General features: G+C 46.4%; 1 protein-coding gene and 1 long non-coding RNA gene across 5 annotated transcripts in view; both read right to left on the bottom strand.

The window, feature by feature from the left end:
- Window positions 1–16,481, bottom strand: part of LRRC8D (leucine rich repeat containing 8 VRAC subunit D) — a 53,828-nt gene extending 37,347 nt beyond the window's left edge. The window contains exons 1-2 of one of the 4 annotated variants that reach the window (XM_037403764.1): window positions 16,240–16,481; window positions 4,434–4,573 (exon numbers count right to left, since the gene is read on the bottom strand). The gene's annotated coding sequence lies outside the window, so the exon portion shown is untranslated. Of the gene's footprint in view, window positions 1–4,433; window positions 4,574–6,031; window positions 6,279–14,268; window positions 14,294–15,418; window positions 15,503–16,239 lie in introns of those variants that run through there. The other 3 variants (XM_037403767.1, XM_037403766.1, XM_037403765.1) reach the window with 3 other exon arrangements.
- A 5,236-nt stretch (window positions 16,482–21,717) lies between these two features.
- Window positions 21,718–23,573, bottom strand: LOC119155579. The gene is made up of 3 exons (XR_005106764.1): window positions 23,258–23,573; window positions 22,262–22,431; window positions 21,718–21,807 (listed from the first exon to the last, which is right to left on the bottom strand). It is a non-coding gene; the product is annotated as an uncharacterized LOC119155579 (long non-coding RNA).
- Window positions 23,574–24,736: the final 1,163 nt, after the last annotated feature.

The following is a 24,736-nucleotide window of genomic DNA, read 5'->3' as shown; positions in this document are numbered from 1 at the left end:
AAAACAGCATCACGCTGTGTCAAAACACACAGCTAACATTACTGCAGCCTACTGAATCTGGTACACATCCAGTAGGAAACAGAATGAAATACATATGAAAATCCACAACATGACATTACTCCGCTAAAGGTTCCAAGAGAGCACTGCTGCATTTTGACCCTGCTTAGATTTTTCTCTGCTATGGTAAATTCCCTGCCGATCACTGATGAATGCCAGCTCCCCCCTCCCGCCCGCAGCAGCCGGTATCGGTGCCCGTGGCCAGGCTCAGGCTGGCAGGAGATGCTGGCTGCCCACAGCTCTGCTTGCAGACGTCTGCCCAGGGGCACTGCCCTCTGCTATCGGTAACGGGCAAGCCTCCCACTAGGCAAAGAAGGGCGGGAGCAAAAACAGTGGAAAAACCACTGAAGTAGGGCTGTTTTCCAGTTTCTGCGTCTAACATTAACAGTGAAAATTCTGCTGGGAGGACAGAAAGAAAAGACAACCTGACGTGGAAGCTGTAATGTTGGGGTGAGGTACGTAGACATCCTTTTCATTGCACAGAAGTCATCAAAATGACATCTGTATCTACCTACTTTATATATGTATATATTATTTATGTATTTACCTAAAACCTAAGGAAAAATTTACTTTTTCCTTGAGGCAGCTTTGGCAATAACATTGTTGCAAGCAAAAAACAGTTTATCAGTTTCGTGGGGAATTTAAATAAAGTTAACTTGCCAATTAATAAACTTCTAACTGCTGTTTCTGGCACAGAAACACACCCACAGGGGAAACAGCCCTTGCTCTCCAATCCCCTCGCTGTACCCAGTCCCAGCGGGGCAGCAACGGGGCTGGCCTGTGGTGCTTCCCCCACTGGTCCCAGTCCCTGCAGGGTCCCACTGCTCCCTATGGCACACGGCAGGTCCCTCAGGTGGGCTGGGGAGCTGGACCAGCGCAGGGCAGTGCTGCCCTCCCTGCCAGCCCTTGCTGCCAACACTGTGCCAACCACGGCCGCACCAACACCAACACAACTCACTACGTGCACACCCAGACCTGCGGGGGGCGTACCTCAGTGTTGGGTTAGAAGTCAACCTGTAGGCGAATGTCCAGGAAAGCCTGCCGTTTGCAACACATCTGGGAAGGGCACCCCCTCCCCCAGAGGCTGAAGGATGCTTGGAAACACACAGCACTTCAGGACATCCATCTTTTGTCTGCCCTTTGGTAGCCATTGGTCAAAAATTGATTTTGTTAAAAGACGATTTTATTTTCTTAAGTGAGCTACTCCTGGCCTCATCCTCCACCTCTGCCACAAGCTCACACAGCTCAAACACATAAAATACAAAGGACCATTGGCACAAGCTACACGTGGCACTCACTCCATTAACAGATCAGAACAAGCCGACAGGTTACCTCCCAACATTAAGTCTGGTATTGATACATTTTTGTAATTAACTCACAGAGGGAGCTGATGCATAGCAAGTGAATCTGTCAGACTCACCTGCCTCTGGAGAATGAACGCTGCCTTATACCACACAGAGGAACTACATGCTGAAATGCCGATAAAGCAGGGCACAAGAAATTTAAAGAAAATAATCAAGCAAATCCACCTTCCTTGGGTCCCTTCATTACTTCTAGAAGAAGGTCGGTATTGCTGCTTATTATGTGCATAGAGTAAACAAACAGCTTATATAGACAAGTTGTTCTTAAAACAAATCTAAAGCACATCAGTGAAATGTGATCCAAAACAAACCAGCTATGTTTGAGGATATCGCTATTTCCCCTGGTGCTACAGGATTCTGCAGCTGCAGAAATTCCTCTAAGAAAATTCAAAAGACCTGAAAGCTTATGCTCCCACAAAAGAGGTTTCCAGACACAAATATATTTTATATATATACACACACATATGCACTCCATCACAGTAACCAGACCAGAACACTTGCACAGAAAAGCCCCTAGCCACACTTTAACATTTTGCTGATTTAGCTGTATCAGCCAAGATTACTCTCATGCCAGCAAAAACCTTACTGCAGAAGCCCTTCCAGTGGCTGCAAAATTCTTCTGCCTGCACAAACCGCTCCTTTCATAGGACCCAGTTTAAGCAGCACCAGCAGAAAAATTCCTCTCGTAGCTGTAGGGGCACCTCAGGAGGAAGTGGTGAGACCGGGTAACGACAGCATGCACGCGGGAGGGGTGAAGGCAAAGGAGAGGTTGCATCAGTCTAGCTTACGTCTACAGAAAAAGGGAGGAAGCAGTAACTGCCATCACACCAGGTCTGTGCCAGCAGAAACTAAACTGCAAAGTCACAATCCTGCTACAAGAAGTAACAGCAGTAAAATCCTGCACACAGGTCAGACCGACCAATTTATTTTGATAGACGTTGCATTTCATTTTCTGTTTGGATTTTTGTGTCATGTTTTGTGTGTCATGCACAATCTTGAGAAACAGACTGCCTGAAAGCATAAGTGCAAGCCGTTCCATTTATGTCAAGTAGATGCTAATCCTATTTCCCCTCAAGAGGTGACTAAGTGTCAGTTGGGTTAACTGCTTCACTATTGATAAGATACGTATCACCATTTGCTAAAACCTATCTCAACCCCAAACCATCTGTAAAAGCCTCTTAATGAACAAAACCATCCAGGTATTTCCCCATCTAGGAGTAAACAACCTCTCTACTCTTCCTAATGAGCATCCTTATAATGCAGACTCATCCTGACTACATGGAAAGTACTCAAGAATAGAGAAGTGTGACTTAGAAAACAAAAAAGTTTAAGATAGATTCAGTACAGTTAATACAGACTGCCCTGTTCGTGTTTCTACTCAAATATAAATCTTCTCTGACCTCTTCTTTTCCTTTTTTTTCTTTGTTTTTCTTTTTTTAAATCAGATCTGCTGCAGGTTATCTAGCCTGCCACATCACATCAATGCAGAAACCAGTAAGGCCTGGCTGCAGAATTTAGGTCAGCTTGTCTGGGGAGTATGTAAGGTCTTGCACACAGCCATGAATTTCCTAGTAATGCTTCAATAATCCCTCTTCATCCTGCTATGCAGCTATCTCACTAGTAGCTGTTAGCTTTCCTCTAACTCCCCAACAAAGACTCTCCACAGGAGGGATGTTTGCAGGCAAATGAGCCACTATCTCTTCCTTGGGAAGCAGGAAGCTGGTTGTTGAATCAAATAAATGCTGATCCTTATTTCCCAAGACAAAGAAGTGAAGGATTCCCAATGCATGCTAGAAAAATACTTCCATTTTTCCACCACACAAGAGAAGATAAAATCAGACAGAGCTGGAAATTACCCCTAGAACATTAAGAATAATTTTCTTAACAGTTCATCTAAACAAACCCCCACTGTTCCCACCTGGGTGAATAAATAACATACAAATGTGACAAATGAATTCAGACAGTCTAAGGGACAGATGCTGCTATTTCTGGAGAAAAAGCATCACTCAAGGTGAAAAACATCATGCCTCTTCAAAAAACTCTTCCCTCTAGAAGTGAATTGCAGGCCACTACCATCCCAGCATTATATGAGCATACATATGTAGCAGCCCTGTTCTTAAGGAATCTCTGAAGGTGCATAAAAAAAAAGTAAAGTTGTTTCAAAACATGGTCCTCAGAGCAGAAGCTCCACATAAACTGCGAAGTACAGTTAGGTAAGAAAAAAATAAATTGAATACAATAAACCAAAGCCTTGAACTACTCTGACTGTCTTCATACAACAAGATGAACCTAAGTAAGTCTTCTTAAGTATGACAACCTGAAAGACTTGAACGCAAGAACAAATACCAGTTTCCGGGAACAGTTATGGGAATCCAAGGAAATAAAAACACAACTAGCAAGCTGATAGTTGGTTATGTCTTAAAACCCATCAGACTGCTACCTTTCTGTGCTCTATGGTTGCCACAGAACATTGGGCTCCTCGAAAGCGGGTGCTTATATCTGCCTGTTAGAACAAAGAATGAGGCTGACGGAAGAGTTTAACCTCCAGACACCAAACTGCTCTTCAGCATTCAAATGTGTTAAGAGTATTCCTAGTCCCTTCTTTCCAACTCACATGGAGCCTGGCTACAGGTATTGGCAAACACATACTGAGCTGTACTGCACGTTAGATGTGTAAATCAAAATACCTCTGAAAACATAAAGTTGTATTTGTTTATGTTTACCTCAGATCTGTTACAGAACTCAAGCTTGTGCAACCTGCTCCAGGTGAACCAGCTTTAGCAGGGGGGGTGGACTATATTATCTCCAGAGGTCCTTTCCAACCCCAGCCACTCTGTGATATAACACACACCCAATGCCAGGTCCACAGGTTACATGGTTGTCATTACTGGGCCACCACCGTATCACGCATGTTTAACAAAATTTTTTAAGGAACGGAACTCTATTTTTATAACTAAGGATCATTCACAACTTCAACTCAGCATCAGACAGCTTTTCCCATTCCTGGCTCAGTACCTGATCAGGCTGTGCTTTTCCTCCTTCCTCCTCTGGCTTCACCTGGGCTGAGCGCTGGTTCCAGGAGGCTCCAGTGACAGGAATACCAAGCCAGGCGCTGACAGTCACTTTCTCATTTTGACAAGCACCACGGACTCTTCCTGCATAAAAACAAACTTCTGTGAATCAAAGTGGCCAAAAATAGCGTTGATGCTAGTGGGGCGTCAAGAGAAACGGCAGTCTGCAACACGGAAGCAGAACGTTAGTCATTCTTTTGCCACCAGCACCTTATCTCTGGGGAAGGCCGAGTGTACCCTTAGATTTGTAATTTCAGAAATACTCTGAGTTGTCCTATTCTTGAAGGGTGGAGATCCCTCAAACTAGCCATTTGCTATTTCCCACATATATTCTTAAATACATCGGCTCATCCAAACTTAACCAATAGCACTGCTATTTCTACACTGCCACTTCTCTACACCACCACAAAAGCCAGACAAGACCCCAATGATGTGGTAGCTGCACACTGTGTATGCTCCATGCAACCGCTTTGATCACACTCGAACTGCTGCATTACAGCAGTATGCCAGGCAAGCAGCCCACTCTGAATCAATGAGCTGCCCGGAAAAAAACACCTCTATTGCTGGCATGAACAAAATGGAGAAGAACCAGGACTCTCCTCCCTCCTCCTTCAGCTCAACAGTTCCACCAGCCAAGATCCCAGCACCGCTACCTTCAACTTAAGTGACGCAGAGGCTCCAGGGCAGAGCAGAGCCTGCAGATGGAAAGCAACAACTCAGCAAAATGAACAGCCAGACTCCAGCAGGTAGTTCATGAGTATTTATTTTAGTTTGCTGCTTATTAAGTATGCCTCGTTATAAATCAAGCATTTTACAGTAATTGCCTCCAATCAACAAACACCAAGAAAGTTGCTACGTAGACTGATGCTGTTTCCTAACTGAAACAAGTCCCCTAGCAACAGGCACAACTCTGCACGACTCTCCGTGTGCAGCAGGCTGGCCACCATTGCCTTGCTGCCCTTTTCATGCCTCTCCTGCCCTGGCTGCGCCCCAAGCACCGCTGCTGTGTGCCCAAGCCCTTCCTAGCACCGCCAGCCACCGCACACTGCTGCCAGGCTGCAAACGCCAGCACAGCAGGGCACTCGCTATAAGGCTGGCAAGCCCCAGCCTGGCTGGCAGCAGCACCTCACCAGGAACCAGGGCTGCCCTTCAGTGTGGGGGACACTCCACAGCCAGGGCTCAAAGGCAGGGACAACGAGCTGCATCCCCTGCTTCAGCCATCAGCCCCCAGCCCCTTGCCTCCACACCAGCAGTGGCTGCAGCACTGAGCTGCTCTGCCAAAAGGTCTGTGCACAGCACCAAGCACAGTGCACTCACTCACCTGAGCTGCTCCCAAACCACCACAGCAAAATAAAAAATAAAAATAATAATAATAAAAAAAATATCAATCAAGCACCAGCACCCCACCACCAGCACATACGTCCCTCTTAACTTATTTTCCAAAGCCTTTTCAGGGTTGGCACCCACTGGCACTCAGAAACCCACAGGAACAAGCCCTGTGTCATGCTTTCCACTGAGAGCATTTTAAAGGTCAGCAGGAACCTGCTGTTCCAGGTTTCTTCTTAGCAGTAAAGATCCAGGATAAAGGAGATGGGGAAGGCACTGCCAAATACACAGATAAAATATGCATCTTAAATAATTTCCTCCTTCAAAGGGGTCAGGGTGGTCAAGTGGTCTTGGGAGAACTAAATCCCTTTTTGCAGCATACATCACCAGAACTGGAGTTTTCAGAGACTGTTGGTTTTTAAACACGCAGAGGGAAAAAAAAAAAAAATCTCTGACTAGATACTTTACAAAGGTCTATTGCAAGCAGGTTTCAGAACAGACCTTTGGATCATACTTTGAGCTCTGACTGAATGTGCTCTCACAGCCACAGGGCCATTCACCTTGGCTGTTTCTGTAACCTTTTTTCACAAGGTCAGAGACCCACATAAGAACGGCCTAAGCAAAGCTTGCCATGCCCTCCAACCCCTTCTCAGCAGCCACGCCAAAGGCAACGAACAGTTTTTGAAAACAGAAGGCAAAGGCAGCATCCATCTCCAAAGTAGGAGGGCTGCATTTTTTGAAAATGCATCAGTGCTTAAGGAAAAGCACCACCACCACACTTGGGAAGGCATGGAAGAACAGGACAGCTTGTCTTCAACGAGTTGTATCACAATCTGAAAGACTGCTGACATCCATCACCACCACCCTCCCCTTACCAGAACAGACTGAGCATGAGTTGGATCATACCTGGAGGAGAGGTGGAAGGAACAAATGACAAAGCACACTCATAAGACTTTGGTTAAAAAAACAACCAAAACAAAATACAAAACCCAACAAACCTAACAACTACCTAAGGCAGAAATTCTCATATAAATCATATCAGCGCATAAGTACATGCTTGGGCAGAGCCAAGACCAGTGAAGGAATCTTCCCCACAGTTATTGCCACAGAAATCCTCCTGGATGTTATTCCAAATCTCATTTGAAAAATTCTCACTTTATGCTTCCTCCTTCAACTCCCTCTCCCATTTTGAAGTGACAACATCAATTTATTAAAACAAAGCAATGTCTTACTTACAGAAACATCTGCTCTGATACAAGAATACGCACCCATTGTTACAGAGTCAGTATGTGGAACAGTGAGTATGAAGGTTAGACATGTACCACTTCTCTTATAACCTAGTTCCCCTCTGGCACTCATTCCCTTTAATCCTCTCTTTTTTTCTTCCAGGTCCTTTCAGCATAGGGAAAGACTTACACCCCATTTACACCAGGGTATTGGCATCACCCACTGCCAATTTTACCTGAATCACAGCCAGGCACTTGGCACTTCAGGCATAACACGTGCAACCTCCAAATGCCACGTCCTATATACTGTAGACCTACATGTGGCAGCCTTCATTTGTACAGTCACTTGATCAAACATCTTTTCCACTACGGAAAACACCACTTCTGTTGCACTTAACAGAGGTTGCATTTAACAGAAACAAATGTTCCTAACAGAGTGAAAAAATCAGATGATGCACTTATAGAGCAAATTATTATGAATTCTGTAAAGAAAGAGGAGGGAAATGACAGTATTTTGGGGAAGTAGAGAACCTGGGGGAAAAACCTTCAGCTAATAAAATAAGTGAAGCAGTTCCAGACATTAGAGGTTTAATTTCAGCACAACTGAGTAATTTGGGTTCTAAACGTATCTCCAAGTACCCAGCCAACAGCAGACATTTGACAATCACTTTGAAGTGCCATCTTCCTCCCTTGCTGCTGCATAAGAAAAACAACAAACCACCACACAGCAAAAAAGTCATGCCATCAAAAGAAAAAAGAAACACCAAAACCAGCACAGAAACCTACTGTAAAAGTATTGTCCAAAGCAGCATGTAACCTAACCAGATAAATACCAGATTTTGTTGCTATCTCCGAGTGAGGTTTTGCAACCTGCTTAAGCTGCTTTATAGCCACCCTGCTGCTAAACACTCCAACTCTCTCCCCTGGTGTGTGCCTGGGGGAAGCATCCTGCCTGACCAAGGTAGAGGCAGGTGGGCAGGACCTCCACTTTCAACAGTAGTGCAAGCTCAGATTTGCTCCAGCTGGTCTTGAAACCACACTCCCTTTGGAAAGCACCTTAGGCATTGCTCCTACACTATGGGCGCCTACAGGATCCCACTGCTGCTCCCTGCAGAGTTCATTGTCCATACTGGGGCCTTGCTGCAGCTTTCCACATGTCACTCAACACCCCTTTTATTTCAGGGGCCCCCTGTGATTCTTTCTTTCTCTTCGTGGCCACCTCCTCTTGCCCTCTCCATGAGCCAGGGGCTGCATGCAGTCTTCTCCCTGCTTTCTGTCTTCTGTTGCAGAAGGCAGGAATATAACCAAGACATTAACGAATCAAACCTTGCTGGGCAAGCAGGCAAAATCCCCCAGCGCTACAGGTAATCCACTGTCTGATCTGCAGGCAACAAGAGAGGGGGCTGCTGGTGGTAGCTCTGGTATTACGCTCTTTAGCAAACAGCAAGCCAGGTCCAAGATCTTACCAGTTCAGGCAGCAAGCGGGTAAATGACCAGACACTGAAGATGAGGTGACAAATCAGCAGCAATCAGAGCACGGAGGGCTGCCATCCTCTCTTCATTCACAAAAGGAACAGCAGAGGAGGAGCACCGCGTGCCCCTCACACTGACCAGCTGCACACTGGTTGTGACCGGGTGCTCTGGGCCACTGTGCACGTGGACAGACCACGATTTTACAACACAAATCAGACAGGTGCAAAACTATTCGACCAAAACCAGGCCTGCACCAATGCAACAAGTAAGTTTATAGGTGCTCATTAAATTTACTGTAATTAATACAGATCCCTGCGTGGACATGCGTATTCCTCTGCAACATGCTTTCAAGCTGATTGCAAACTGGGAGAACCTTGCCATTCCGCTGTGAGCATGAAAATCTTGTTTCTGGAGATGAGACTCCCTCCATCAAACTAACAAGTTTCATACACTTTCCACATGCAGAGCACATACAACTTCGAGTTTTAAGATTTTATTTTATACACATTCACACTTATCTCAATGGTTTTGTTAACTCCTTTTCTTTGCCACAGTGTTACTATTTTCTTTTGTATTTTCGCATGCCTCTCGTTTTTATTTTCTGGCTTTCCTACCTGCTTTACTACTTTTGTTCTCCTGTAACTCTGGCCCCAGCAGTTTCTTTCTTTAAAATCTGTTTTGATTAGACTGATTGATGCTAACAAGGACACTCTTAAATTCACCTTTCAATCTAGGTACATCCTAAATCAAATTACAGTAAAAATAAACAAAGCGTAACCACAAATTTTAACCACTGGAAATAAGAGTCTTGTCCAAACCACTGCATTTTTCATTTTCCCGATTTATTATTAGTACAATTCTGTCTCATTCTTGGTCCACTCTTTTTTTCCAAGAACCACTCTTCTCCCATCGTTCTCCTGTTAGACACTTTCCTACCCGCGTTCCATGGGGGCACTAGCACTGACCAAGGTCACAATTCCTGCTGCACCAACAAGCATTTGTGTATCTGCATTCCTCCACTTCCTCATTTCAAGAGTCAACAGATTTTTTGTCAGAAGGACAGAAAAGGAGAGGACCCAAACTATCAAGCACAGTCTTCCCCTTCTGCCTGCTAGCAATGCTAAGGAGGTAAAACAGTGAAGAAATTTAGTATGGGTTATAAACCAGCAAATGTTACTTTAAAAAAACTCAAGTGCATAAAAAGTTTCATTCCTCTTTTGTCAGTTCCTCCTCTAAGCTAGGTAGTTTAGGCTTTATTTCTTAATTTAATTAGACAGAAAGCAAGTACATTAAAGTTTCTGGATGGCAGCCATTGAGAGGAACCCTGCATATAGGCTTCTCAGTTTGTATTTTTAAACACCAGTCAGATTAAGCGTGAAGTCTGGTTCCTCCGTGCATTTTTGATGAAGGCAATTGCTAATGCATGTGGAAAGCATTTGTGACCATAGCAGTACTTGAAAACAAAGCAAGCTAGTTCACTACCTTGCACACTTCTCACTCAAATTTTAATACAGAGACTATCAGACCAAAATAATTCCTATCCTCCCTTTCCACAATCTGTACACAAACCACTATGTGCAAATATGCAAGATGGACTTTTTTTTTTAATCATTCACTGACATTTGCATTGGTTTAGTGGACAAATTTATATTGAACAATCCAAATGACATCAGCTTAACAATGTGTTCCTCTGTGCAGGACTGCAAAGGCGACAAAATGTCTATTACATAATACTTCTGTCTAAAATATTAATATTCGCAGAAGCAGCTTTTCAACCGAAAGGCTATTTTCAATGATTAGCAAATTAGCGTTGTATAAGCTTGGGGTTTTTTAATCACTGCATTTAAGACTGATAAACTATAGTTTTTGCTCACAAAATAAAACAAAATCAACTTTGCGTGTGCACATATCAAGCTAGATGAAAGATCTCCCTGCGTTTACCAGCTTTTCTTTTGACCTTAAGGTACTGCAAAATTACAGAACTGCCTCCATCTCTAGCACACACAGCTTCAGCACGCCTGCACTAGGGTTATTCCAGGCATGGGTGTTCTTTGTACAAGTTCTCACACCAGCTGAAAGTACCTAACAATGGCTGAAGAACAGATAGCTATTCAGACATCATATTCATACACACATCCTATGCACTTGTTTTCTCCTTAAAACTATAATCCCAAGTTGGAAGATCACTGCAGCAAGAAAAGTGCTTCAAACAAAGTCCACCCAAAAAAAAAAAAAAAAACAATGCTGCTTTTAGCGGGCATGTTGGTATCTGTGGCATTGGCCACACTTAAAAACACTAGAGGTGCAGCAGCCTTGGCTTCTGTAGAACCCAAGGGCGATCAAGAACACCTTTTTTAGAGAAACTTATCCCAGTGCTGACTTGTAAAGAATGAAGTCCAAGGAGGGAGTGGGGGGGTAGCGGGAAACCACCACCCTGTATCTTGGCTGTGGCTCTGCAGCCATTAGGTTGCACGGGGGCGGGTAGCAGCCTGCCTCGCTGCTTCACTGCGAGGGCTATAAAGAGCCTTTGTGTCTGATTTTTTCCTTTCTGTGTGTATATCTTTACATAATGGATCTAGGGAAGGGGTCCATCTGGAGCATCGCGGGTCTCCAGCAGATGCTTCAGGACATTTGTTGTAGGTCTCCATTTATGGTTGGACTTGATGATCTTAAAGGCCTTTTCCAACCAATATGATTCTATGATTCCATTTACCAGCTCCATGCAAGTACTGCAGATAAGACATCCTGCAATAGACACCTGTATTTAGGTGGCCCCACCTATGGTCTCAATATACAGGGGAAAACATCAGGAGATGTGACTCAAGACAGAAAAATCCTGAGCAAGTGAATAGAAAGGGATTTTAAAACTCCAGTTTTTGGAATAGTGCCATTTTTTCACATTTAAATGCACAGCAAACAGTTTGAAGAGATGTTTGATAGGAAAAGGTAGCAACAGCAGCAGTCATGCCTACCCCTTGGGTCTGAGAAATCTTCCATTGATGGCATTTTCCTAGTCTTCAAAGGAGAGCTTCATAAGACAGAACACCTGAGATGCCTAACTTTTAATTAAAAGACCACATACAGAGAAGATTCTTTTTTTAACACTAACAAGGAGCAAGGCAGATCACAAAAATCAGAGCATTTCTTTTTCTATTTAGATATATATATATTTTGCATACATAATACAAAATGCAGGACCACTGTGAATAAGGTAATGGCTACCCTCACCCACTGCTGGCTGCCACATGCTTTCAACCTGGTTGGTTTTACTGCTGCTTCATCAGTTACCTTCACCAAGAAAAGGGTCTCTGAAAGAAAAAAAAAAATTAAGGAACAAATAACTTTCCTCCTCCCCTAAGAGTAGCTGTATGTTACATCATGATTGTTTCTGAAGTCTGGAATATCACAACTACTTCAGTCTTAGAATAAATCACTTCTGAGGAAAAAGCTCAAGTGGAAAGAAGGAAAATTACAGGTAGCAACAGTTTTGAGACTACACAAACAACTGTGTTTTCATATCCTGATTTATACTTGCAGAAGAGGAAGAAGAAAAGGGAAGGTATTTCTTTGAGCTTCTCTTCCTATCTCATTTCCTGAAGGGAGACAGGAACCAGTTCTGGCAAGACTGGAAGAATAAAGCTGAGCAGGATATAGAAATAAGTGAAAAGAGCTTCAATTCTTTTAATTAAAAAGAAATTTGTGGCAAGAGAAAGGCTGAAGCAGTGTCAGTTAAAATTAATGATGTGGAAATGAGTATTACTGATGGTATTAGAAAATGCCAACTTGACTTGTGACGCACTTTCCCTTTTAACATGCCAAAACTCAAGATGATTCTCAAGAAGTTAAACACTAGAAATACTGGCTTTGTTCTTCCCTAAATTTTTTTTGGAATCTCTGAGGGGAAAAATTGTTTGGCAAGCAATCAATACCTATTCTTTGTTATATGGTTAAAAGAAAATTGCACTCAATTTGCTTAGACCAAAAGATCTTGAGCCAAACCCATCCCCAACACAAGCAAGTCAGACTTTGAAAACACATAGCTCAAAGTGTTCTCAAGGCAAGAGGTACAGAGTAGCTTTGAAACACTAATTACAATCAGTTTTACAAATATAACGCTGGTACCTGCTAGAAAACTGCATTTGACAAACATCCTTCTCTGTATTTCAGCCCTTGTCTGGCAAATACTTACAAGCGTAGGCCCACAGAACCTCAGTATCACAGCCAAGAATAAACTTTCAAGTTCAAGCACTTTTACCATGACCCCAGAGAGCCTCATGCATGCATGCGTTGTCCTCATGAGCCTATACATGTGTGGAAAATTAGTCATGTGCACAAGTCTTTGCATGGTGAAGTCCACAGACTTTTCACTGCTTGTTATAAAAAGATGTTTAAAATGTCAGTTATGCAAAAGCACAGACAAGCCTTTATCTAAATGTAAGGTTTCTGGGGAAAATTATTGCCATTTTCCTTAATACATCAATAGCTTTTTTTTCTACGATATAATCTTCCCACCACAAGAGACAATAAATGAATAAATAAAACAGAAAGAAAAGAGAGAAAAAAAACAAAAGGAGAATTGTGTAGTCTTGTTTCAGTGCTAAGCAAGAAATGGGGACATTTAAACAGCAGAAACTGAAATAGCACGTTTGGTTCGTTCCACTTTATATGTTAACATTTGGGTATAACATAAATACTGCTAGTTGTGTTTTATAAATATTTAGGGATCTACAACAATTATGAATTAACTGGAAGATACGGATTGTTTTTTTGAAAAGAAATGAAAAACCTTCAGAGTTCATTATTTGGTAAAATACTAACACCGGAACTCCCTTTTGTTTACATCTAGTTGACAAGCTAGTTCACTGCATTCCCCCATGACACCATTTGTGACTCAAGCTACTTCTCAGTAAAGCTGCCCCACACCGATTAAATGCTTTAAGCCTCACGACTAATTCATCCTCAGTGATCACAGCGTCCATGTCACGGCATCAAAACTCCCCTCTGGCTCTTAGAGGTGGAGAAGAAAGCAAAGGAGACCTTGGGCTGAGGACTGAGTCAGTGCTCTGCCCGCCAGATGTCCCAAGCCAACCCACTGGTATGCAGCAAAAGGAGGAACCGACACAGTGGCCAGTGGCATCGAGAACACAAGGAGGAAAAGAAACTCAGCCAGTGGTACAGGACCCCCAGTTCAAAACCCACTTACTCCCACTGACTGGCTTCAACAGATTTTGAATGGGACCTCAATACACAAAAGGAACAGGAAGACTTGGAGAAATTAGAAGAACTAACTTCAAGGCAGGAAATTTCAGTACAGTTACTTCTTATAAAACTGCACCAAGCCACAACACACATGGTCACAAGTGCTTTTGACCACAGGGACATACATAACCTTTTCTTCACTAGCCTTTATTTTATAACCCTCCTGTCACTGGCAGGACCTATTGCAGCCATATCACCCACAACATTCGCTTTTTTCTCACTCTCCAGGCACACGCAATCAAGAAAGCTGTCCACACACAACATACAGTTGTGACATCTCCATACCACCACCTACCTACGGCTACAGAAGAGAAAGGGGCTCGTCTGAGGCAACAGGAATACTGGGCTATAGAACCAGAATACAAGAACTGTATTTTACATGTGCAGTTATGTGTTAGCACAACATACACTAGTTAATCTTTCCACAGCAAGCACCTAAATGCTTTCGCTCTCTTCGCATCATTATTGTACTGGTTTGTTCCTATTAATAATTACCTTCCCGTGACGGCTGCACGCAGACTTTCCCCGTTGTTGGTGCTGCTGCTTTACAATGCCTCCTCCAGGTCTGAACACACTGGACAGACTACTGTCCCCTCAAAGGTGTCAGGACTGGAGCAGATGTCTATTGCGCACACCTGGATCTTACAAAATAAATTACTGCTTAATGCTGCTCCCTTCCCCCTGTCACCTCACATAGCCTTTGTAAACTTTGGATCTTTATCAAAGTCATCTTGACTGCAAATAACAGTATCTATATTTAAATATTCCCTGCTTATTATGTGCAAAACAGATACAGCAGACATAACAGACTAGTGTTTTCCACGTCGAGCAAGACACAGGCAAAGCAACAAATGAGTTTATTATAAAGGCAATGCTTGCTCAGAAACACGGAAGAAAATGGTGTACAGCACAAAAAAACATAGCCAGAGTAGCATATTCCTAGGTCAGGACCTTATAAATCAGTTTCAGCTAACAATAAAAGGTTTATAGGGGATTTGTAAATCACAAAGAATGAGTAGGATCCTGACCTCTGAGCAAGCCTTGGTGAATTAATTTAAGATGGCAATCAAGAGCAAATAACGTAACACTAACCTTCTATACCACCAATCCTTACCCTAAGTTTGAAGAAAAAGGGTTTCCTCTGCCACCAGGAAGACTGAGGAGGAAGAAAGGGGGAAAAAAATTTAAAAAAAAGGCACAGAGAAAGGAATTTAGCCACCCCATCTGGGATGAGAGTGCTTTTTTAATAGCTCAGAGCTGCGGGATCAAAATCTCAGTGCTGTTCCTGCAAATTTCTCACATCCTAAAGCCCGCTCTTCCAAACAAGAGGGCATAGCCATTCTCCACCTTCAGTTTTAGAGGAGAAAAGATGATCCTTCCCTACCATGGCTGACAGACATAATGCTGAAAAAAATCAAAATACTTCTCTAGGCTATTAGAAAAAAAGCTGTAACTGACAATGCTTATGAGTAGCAGGTACCCCAAAGCTAGTACCGGAGATGTTTTGCTCTCTGCACCAGCAGCTAAACCAAGTAAAACATCACTTTCAGCACCACCATTACAGGAAGTACTGCTGAGACTTATTCCACCAAACAACAGGGTGGTTACCACTACCGTCCTCCATTTTCAAGTCTGAGTAACCTACCTCATGGCTCTTACACACTGGGAGCATCCAGAGAAGAAACTGCCACGGGCTGCTGGCGTGCTGGAAACCCACAGCCTGCATCCCCCCGACCGCAGACCAGCTTCCCTGAAGGATGCTGGGCAAGTCACAAGCTTTCTGTGCCTGAATTGGTGTTTGTTTAACAGCAGTGGCGGCACTTGTAACGGGGACGGGGCGGGGGGGAACGGAGGTTGAAAGGCAGAGGAGCTGCCGTGCCAGGCTCGGGGATCCTCAAGGAGCAGGAGTCGATATGGCCACGTACTGGGGAGCTGGGAGGATACGTGCCTCGGGAAGCCAGGGGCGATCCTCCGGCAGGGGCTGGCGTTGCCCCCGGGATGGGTTCTATTGACAGGTTTAGGCCCCTTGAACCCGCGCGTTGCAGCCCCCGGCACGGTTGGCCCCACACAAAGGGCACCCGGCTGGCGCCACCCGCCCGGAGCTCGCACCGCCGGCCCCGGGACGGGGCTCGCTTTTCTCCGCCGCGTTCCCACCGGCACGCCGTGCTCCCAGCCCCGCCGCCCGGCACGGCCCGGCACGGGGCACGGCGGCACGGCCCGCGGGGTGCGCGCCCCGAGGCGAAAGCACGGCGGGGGGTCCCGGCGGCGGCGCCCAGGCTCGGAGGCGCCCCGGGCACACCGGCGCCGGCAGCCAGCGAGCGAACCGACCCAGGCCGGTTTGAAGGCGGAAAAAAAAAACCAGTAGGCGAGGGCCACGGAGGGCGCGGGGAGAGCGCGGGGAGAGGCGGGGGGGCCGGGGCCGGTGTCGATGCCGCCCCCTCCCCGCCGGCCCCGCGCGCGGCTCACCTCAGGGACGGCCCCGCGGGCTGAGGGACCCCGAAAGCCGCCCGGCCGCGCCACGCCGGGCCGGGCCGTGCCGTGCCGCGGGGACGCAGACCTTCTCCGGGGCGGTCACTCCCGCGGCGCTGCCATGCGGGCGGCGGCGGGCTCGGAGGGGAGGGGGAGGCCGGGCCGGGCGGGCTCGGCTCCTAGCAGCGCCCTGCAGCGCGCTCTCCGTATGCGGCGCGCATCCGCATGGCTCGGCGCACGGACAGCACCGGCTGCCGGCGAGGGCCGGCCCCGCGGCCCGGCGGCGGCCAATGGCTCCCGCGGCGCCGCGCATGTGAGGGCCGGGCCGGGCCGGCCCCGCCCGCTCGCCCCCCGCGCAGCCGCCGCGCTCAGGTGCCTGCGGGCCGCCGCGCCCCGCTGGCCGCTGCCTGGACCGGGGCTCGGCCCGGTACTGCGGGGCACGGCGGCCTGCGCGGCCCGAGCGAAGCCCCGCGCGGGGGTTGCCTGGGGCATCGGGCCGTGTCTGCAGGGCGCAGCCGAGGCTGCAGGGCGCGCTCAGGCTAGCAAAGCCATCGATGGCCGCTTCTCCTGGTGCAGGTGAACGAAGTGTGGTGCGTGAGGTAAACAAAACAGCGACACGTTCCAGTGATGCGTTCTAACGATATAAAGTGTTGGGAGGAAAAGTCAGTTCTGTTGCGTGTGCCCGAGCCGCTGGGGGGAGCGGGCAGCTCCAGGCGGCTGCAGCGGCGGCCGGGGGGGAGCGCACGGGGCCATCCCGCCGCCGCCGCCCCGCAGGCGGGGGAAGGGGCCGAACTGAACCCCGTCCTCACTCCAAAATCCACGGGAAACTTGTTTTTTCTCCTGTAACTGAAAGGGCACCAATATCCTGAAGCCTTGGTTGAACGCTGACCAGACGAGTGACCAGATCTGGGTTGTGTGTGCGGGGTTAACTAGCACTGAGTAACCTGTTACTTCTGAAACTATATTGAACTTCATCAAGAATGGAATTAAAAAAAAAAATACTGGCTCGTCTTCTTCCCAGTTTGCTTCATTCCCATGGTTTCTAGGAACTGGAGGAGATGGGAAATGATCCTTAGGTGCTTGTTCAAAACAGCTTTATGGCTCTTTAAAGACTGAGAATCTCCCCTCTGTATTTGCAGATGCATTTTTAATCAGACTCTCTGGTCTAAATGACTGTAAGATGTATCTAAGGTTACAAACAAAAGCACTTCTTAGCAGCAATTTAGCTTCTGAGACCAGAGAAAATCAGGCCAGCTTGTCCTGCTCTCAGCTGTTCAGCACTATTTTCATAACAAGAGTTTTCATCTGGTGGAGAATTTTAGCAGAGTTCAGATTTAGTCTGATGAGCTGTCAATTATTTTAAGCTTTGATTTTTAGTACCTTCATCTGGCCTTTTAGCTATTTTCTTCCCTGAGATCATCAGCACTCGTGTTATTTTTGGCCAGCTTTTTAGACCTCACTGTTTCCTCAATAAGGTGAATTTATTCTCTATTTATGTATTTCTGCTCTGACCCGGTGGCCAAGTCACGCAGGGTGTATAACACTGGGGCTCCACAGTGATGTAGGGTTAATAGAGATAAAAGCAGTCCAATCTGGTTAACATCAAGGCGAGTGAAAACAGATAATAACAAGAGCTGCTGGCTGGGAAACCCTGACTCGCAGGCAGCTGGCAGAGAAATTCAAGCGGAAGAAAAAGGATTTTTTCAAATGCCAGAGCTGGTCAGAGCTAGCTGAATCCACATTCACTTGGCAATCAAGACACCTTGCCAAGCCGAGGCACACCAGCAAAACAAATGAATAGTTCAGGGGACCCGAGGCAGAAGACACCTGGAACTGGGTAGATCCAGATCCAATTAGAGTCGCTTTCTGACAGGGCAAACACAAGTGTGAAGGACTTACCTCCTACAGAACGTATGCTGGGCTGCTTGCTTTGTTGTTTTTGTTTCCCCTTGTCGTGATATGTATTTAAACGTAACTCTTTATTTATTTATTTTAAACTCTTTACATTCCTTTCTTTCAAGCTTCCCTAGCAGAGACCTCTCCCACTGTCTCAGGTTTGGTCTTCTCTGGGCTCAAGCCTAAGTGCTTTTGGGCAGCTCTTTCTAGATTGCTGTTTCTGGCTCTGGCTGCCTAGGACATGCTGAGGTGGGATAGAAGAGAGAGGAGGAGGGTTAAAAACCTGAAAGAGCTCAGTTTCAGGCAAACATATGTCCCAGATGTTCTGCTATCCTCCTATAGTCTATAGGGTTATTTTAGCAGAAGTACAAGTCAGCCAGCTCCATGTGATAAAAGAGATGCCAGAAAAACAGAGTCAACAGAGGAAAAATGGCTTCTTTCCACTTGCACAGTTTTGACGTTGGCCCTTTACAATTAAAATAAACTAATATTGTTATTTTGATCTATGGCTCAGAGGACTGAATTAGTGATTACATTAACAAGCAATTGCAATGCAGCCATATGCCTCACAGGATAAATTGGTGCTGTTTGTTTTTACAGCTGTGCTTTAGTTTAAATTTTTCAAATTCCCTAACCCTGACTAGCCAAAAGGTGTCAGATTTTTCCACCTTAGCATTATTCCCATTCTCGTATCATTAAAACACTTCAGAAAATATCAGTTTCAATAGAGTTATGGTTTTGCCCAGGTTGAAAAGCTGACAATTTACTCTGAGATAGTTTCCAGTTCTTTCTTGCTCTCAACGAACCATCCTGTGCATCTCAGATATGCCTGCTTGACATTGTCCAGCAGGTGTCCAAGCTCAGTCCAAGGGAGCCAGGTGCAGGAGGGACAGCAGCAGAAGGTGAACATAAGGAAGAGATGGTGCCAAAAATAGCGAGTGCCAGCGGTTCCTCAGAAACTGCAAGGAAAATCCATACTGCAAAATGCTTCAGTCCTGGCTTTGAGTGGTCTGACAAATTTTTCTCCCAAGCAAATTTAAGATGAGGGGGAATATTCCAAGGTAGATGAGGTAGTTACTTGGGAAGGAGTGCAGATGGCAACATAGAAGAGAGATATGGGCAGGGAAATGGCTTTCCCCTCTCCAGAAACACGGTGGTTAGGCTTCATGGAATGGGCAAAGCTTGAAGGAGAAGACTCCAGTTTAAATAAGGAGGAGGATGCATATGAGTCACTTGGATACTGGCCACCTTGTCCCAAGAAAAAGTGTTTCTAAGTGCTGAACAGTTCATCCCATGGTCCTCATCCAGGACACATGGGCAGGAAGATGGGGTTGGGGATGCACTCACGCTTATCAGTCCCAATCCTGCCACTTGCAACCCACTCACCCCTTAGTGCCATCTCTGTGCCTCACAGCCTCCCGCAGTGGCAGGCTGACTTTCCAGGCAAAATTAGGCAATGTGTTGGCAGCTGGTTTGTTGCCCTGCAGTCAGATGATGTTGGCAAGGGCCTGCTTTCCTTGTGCCTGCAGCTGGCTGCGGAGAGGCTCTTGCATGGAGAGCCAGCCCAGGGGGTGGGGCGGGCTCCACTCCTCCAGAGAAGAGAGAGAAACCTGTCACCCCAGGGCTGTGCTTCTGCACTGCAAGGCTGCTGCAGCTCATGGTACACCGTGACCAGGACACAATGTCAAAGCTTTCAGAAAGTCTTAACTAAATTAAGTCAGAAAATCTTTACTACAGTTTTATTGACAATCCCAAAGATATGTAAGAAAACCAGAGCAGCATGTTTTTCCACTATAAAAAGCATCGCAAAACTTTGTCCCTACCATGCTAGGTTCATTTATAATTCCATGAATTTGTAATTGTTTTTTTAACCTGCCAACCAACTTTCTTTGCTACTTTATAAGACCATCTTAAATAATTATCCAGACCCATGTTACCACTTTTTCTGAAGACACTTTATTATGCTTGTCTTCAAATGCCACCAACAGCGGTCTCCATGTTAAAAGCATGGTGACCTTTGGAGGCCTTGCAAGCCAGCCTAGTCTGACACTGAGCTGCATCTCTTTCCCTTCCTGGTTGAAAAAAGTCACTCTCTCCTTACCTTTGCTTTGTGCTGAAAAAAGGAGGACTCCCTCTATCTTACAACATGAGAACGACTGTTTAGATTAAAAGCAGTTTCTTCCCCCTTGTAATTGCATCCAGAACCCCACAACGTGCTCTACTGTCTCTATTTCATTTGTGACAGTAAAAAGCCACTCACTCAATGTGCAATGCGGCCATCTAAAAATGGAATAGAGATTTGGGGGACGAGGCCTCATTCTCAGCAAGTACCTTTGTATTTTGAAACAAGACGAGCAGCCGTGTCGGTGCGCATGTTAAGCAGCGCTTGATTAACATAGCAGATCTAGTTTTCACTTTTCATCCGGTGGTTATATGAACTAATGGCCCATCTGCTGCATTCTGTACTTATCAATAAAGGACTATGTATTCACGAAACACACAGCATCATCTAAGACGGAAGGGAGGCGCGGCAGGAAGGCAGTAACCTGTGCTGTGGGCAAACACCATCATCACCCACCCCTCACCCTGACTGTTCACCCGACCAGGGCTTGCTTTTGGCAGAAGCAGGAAGAAGGTTGTGCATTGCTTGGTCAGCCCAAGGTAGAGCCTGTGCCAGTCACATGTAATGCCTGGTAACAGGGCAGCTTCATACTCAGATGCCAGCTCAGCAGCATGCCAGGTGCCACCATGGAGGTATCGGGTACCTTCAGATCTTCAGAGCCAGAGGGCTGGGGTGGGGGCCTTAGTCTGTGACTGAAGTAGTCCGTTTCATCTACTTAGCTCTTCCTATTTTCTTGATTTTGCGCTTTATTACTTGTGTGATTGCTAGCTTTTCTGCTCACCCTGGTTTCCACAAATACTAAACGCTAAACATGGAAGCTGAATAGGAAATAAAAATTAAAGCCCTGTCATAACCAGAATTAGCAAGGTAAGACCAAAAGAAACTTTCAGCTGTCACAGCTTGTCCAGCCCAGCTTGCTGGAATGATTTCCCTACCTCCTCCTGGGACATTTTAGACTTCTTTCTTCAAGTCATGCCTAAAAACCCTCTTCCCTCTTCAGATCTTGATTGGCTTTCTCAGTGAAATGGCTGTAGCTCTGTGTGCAAATGGCTGACACAAAACCTAAGTGCCCCACCTGGATCTAGGAAAATGGTGGTCTTTAAAGAAATCACAAGCCAGTTATCTGCGGAGTGCTTAGCTATACCTGTGCTAGCACTTAACCTTTACTTCCCCAATACCACAGTTACAACAGTTAAAGCTTGCTGATTTTGTTATTCCTTTAGAAGAAGTTTTCTTAAAATAGCCTAGCCACAAGGGCATAATGAGGTGCACAGCTGGGCAAAGCTTTCTGAGCAGCAGGAGGAAAAAGAAAGAACATATGCAGGACCAAAATGCTCAGAGCCTGCAAATGACTGCTCGCCAGTCATTCACATGGCTGAAGATTAAGGACTTTGCCAGCTGGACCATTAAAAAAATAAAGTTGGGGAAGACCAGGCAAAAACAGCAGAAAAAAGGGGTAAGAGAATAATATATCATTTATTTCTTACATGCTGAATCTTCTCTCTGTCTTCCTATTTTCCCATGGAGCAAAGAAACCACCAGTCATTCTGTAGAAGGAGAACAGAGAAAGATTATTTAACAATGGTGATTCTTAATCAGGGACCTAGAGGCACTTGGAGATCTTTTCCCACCTCTACAACTGCAGCAGGGCTGCTATGTTTGTGCCTGGGAGCCTACAGAACCCAGGCTTGCCAACACAGCACTAAGAGAAGTTGATTTTGCTTGAAAAGGCTAGATTAATCTTTTCACTTTAACTGCAGCACCTTCTGCTACTTAACATGTACATATACTAGATCAAACAAAATTAGTCATTCCATTCTAGACACTCTACCCAAGGGAAAACATAGCAACAACATGATATAACTCCACCTCTGAGGTCTTCTTACCAATACTTTTTCAAATGCAATGACAATAAACCAAAGTATTCCAGTTCCTAGAGCTTCTATAATTAGATATCCACTGTCAGTTTAGCAGCAGGCTATCCACTCTAACACAACACACCTTAAAGATCCCAGGTATTCCTGCGATTCCTAGCCACAGCCATCCATGGTGGCCATCAGCACGCTCATTTGAAACATGCTTCATCTTCTGCGGAGGAGTATTGCACATGTGTGCAGCGGCAGGGAAGCAGGTTACTGTAATCTCCAAATCATTATCTTCTCTGTGTTTATCTTGAATGTAAATTAATTGGAGAAAGCACTGGCAATATTTTATGTATTACGCAGCAATTAATTCCCTGCCTACACTGTATAGCCACCACAAAACAACTAAACATATACCTTCCCCCAGCCCTCCAACTTAGGTTATCACCATACGGAAACAGGTAGTGGGAGAAGGAAGGTCTGATCATGCCTTAACCCAAAATAACGTTTTGCTCTGTCAGGGTAATTATACATTCTGACATCAGGAACTGAAATTAGCAGATGGTTTTCCCTTGGGTTGCCCAGAGACTGTAGAATGAATCATGCCCACTCTTGCGCTGCACCGGGCACCACGGGAATGAGGGGTGAAAAGACCAGGATATTTATTTTCCTGCTCAGATGTCTGTGGCTGGAGAGTCACATCCATGCTTTGGCTTTGTAGGTGCTGTGATGTGGCTGTTGTTACTGCTGTCATCCCACGTGTGGCAGAAATGGCCATCATCTTCCAGTGGATGCGTTTACACAGCCACAAAAGCATATTCACCGCTTCGCTTTGATCCTGGTGAGAATTCATGCCACTAGAATCTCTCAAAATGTCACTGAAACTTTGTGAAATGAATTTGACTTGAGAATAGTTCTCAACACAGAGCATTCTCCACAGGAGAAAAAAAAAATAATGTAGCCAGCCCTTTTAAACGTTTAAATACACAGAAGAGACTCCCGAGTAGCTAAGATACCCGCCTCCCCCTCAGAGCCGTTTAGCACCAGGCACCCTGGTTAGCCCAAGCCTTAAATCTTACAAGGGAAAGAGCACCCAGACACTTCTCCTGCTCGCCTCTTTCATGTCTTTTCATACCTAAAGTTCTCCCGGCGTTGCGTTTCCATGGTGGCTGCTTTTCAACCACTTCTCCCTCTCTCAGGCCCCTTTCTTCCTCATCCCCTTTCTGCAGTTTGAGCCCCGCACCCGGCGCAGCGTGCCGGCAGCCGCCGCCCGCGCACCCGCCTGCCCCCTGCCCAGGGCTGCTGCCGCCGTCCTGCTGCTCTTCCTCGCCCAGAGCTCCCCCTGCCGTTCGGCGCAGCTGCACGCCCAGCCGCGGCTGCAGACCGCCGGCACCCCCCGCGCTGCTCTGGGGGGCTGATGCACCTCACCGGGAGCAAGGCTGCGCTGGGGGGGCAGCCTGGCCCCCATGGGCCCCCTGCCGGCTGCCTCCTCTGCCAGGGCGCCTCCTGAAGGCGAAAGGAGCAGTACCCTTGCTCAGCACCCCGCAGGGATGGGGTCTGTCTGTCTGATGGCAGTGCTTTAGGGAACGCTGCTTCTTTGGGCAGAAAAATCGGCCTTTGTGCTCTGTCTCCAGCTGTCTAGCATAGGACATTAGCATAATGCTGTGGAATAGCTGCATGCTCAAAGTGCTGGTTAATTACAGGAGACAAAATAGGAGAGGAAGGGAAAATTCTGCCAAAAATTACTGAGGAATGGAGAATAAGGGCCCAGCCTGTGAAAAGCGTGTGCTATTTCTGCCTGCCCTAAGCAGGCTGGCCCTGGGCTGTGATAGCCTGGTTGGAAGGCAGCTGCACGCTGTAGGTGCCTGGAGGCATGTGCCAGCTGCAGCAGGCCACTCCGAGGCAGGGCACCGGAGATTTAAGACCCCAGCCTTATGGTACATGGGTGTGAGGGACCAGAGGGAGGGATGCTCGCTCTCCCATTGCCTGCTCCAGAGGTCTGTGCTGTAGAGCTACCTCCTCGCCATGTGGCACACAACACACAGCTCACTGCTGACAAGATGCTCAGCAGGCCCTCGTTCTGCTGGGCTTTGGGATGCCCAGGATGGAAGAGCAAAAGCACAAGAAATGCATCTCCCAGCAGTGAGGGGGCCTGGCCTCAAAACGTGCCAGTAGCTTGTGCCGGTTTCCACAGGGGCAGCACCCTGCAGCCCTGGTACCCAGGGACAGTACATGGCTCTGCTACCACCCCGAGCAGCGTGACATGGAAACGTGCCAAGCTGTCCCCTGCTAATGCTGCCACGTTTGCACACTTGTTGCATTCGCCTGCATATGTTGCCATAGGAACTGCAGCCCCAGCATCTGCTGCCTGCTGCTCCCGCTGCGCTGCCTCTGTGCCCAGGAGGGCTCAGCCCACCTCTGTTCCTCTGCCTGCCTGCTCTGCCAGCCTGATCATGCCTCCCCCTCACTCACAAACACCCTCCTTTTTTGGGTGACAATCAGATTACTCCTGTAGCACCTAATTATTGCATTAGTTATAATTTGCCTATTCATTTGTCTCTCCCCCTCCCTCCCACCCCAGAACACTTTCATCTCTCCATCCTTTCCACCTTCA

The sequence above is a fragment of the Falco rusticolus genome, chromosome 11 (assembly GCF_015220075.1).
Source record: "Falco rusticolus isolate bFalRus1 chromosome 11, bFalRus1.pri, whole genome shotgun sequence".
NCBI lineage: Eukaryota > Metazoa > Chordata > Aves > Falconiformes > Falconidae > Falco > Falco rusticolus.
This window is presented reverse-complemented; position numbering and strand designations above follow the sequence as displayed.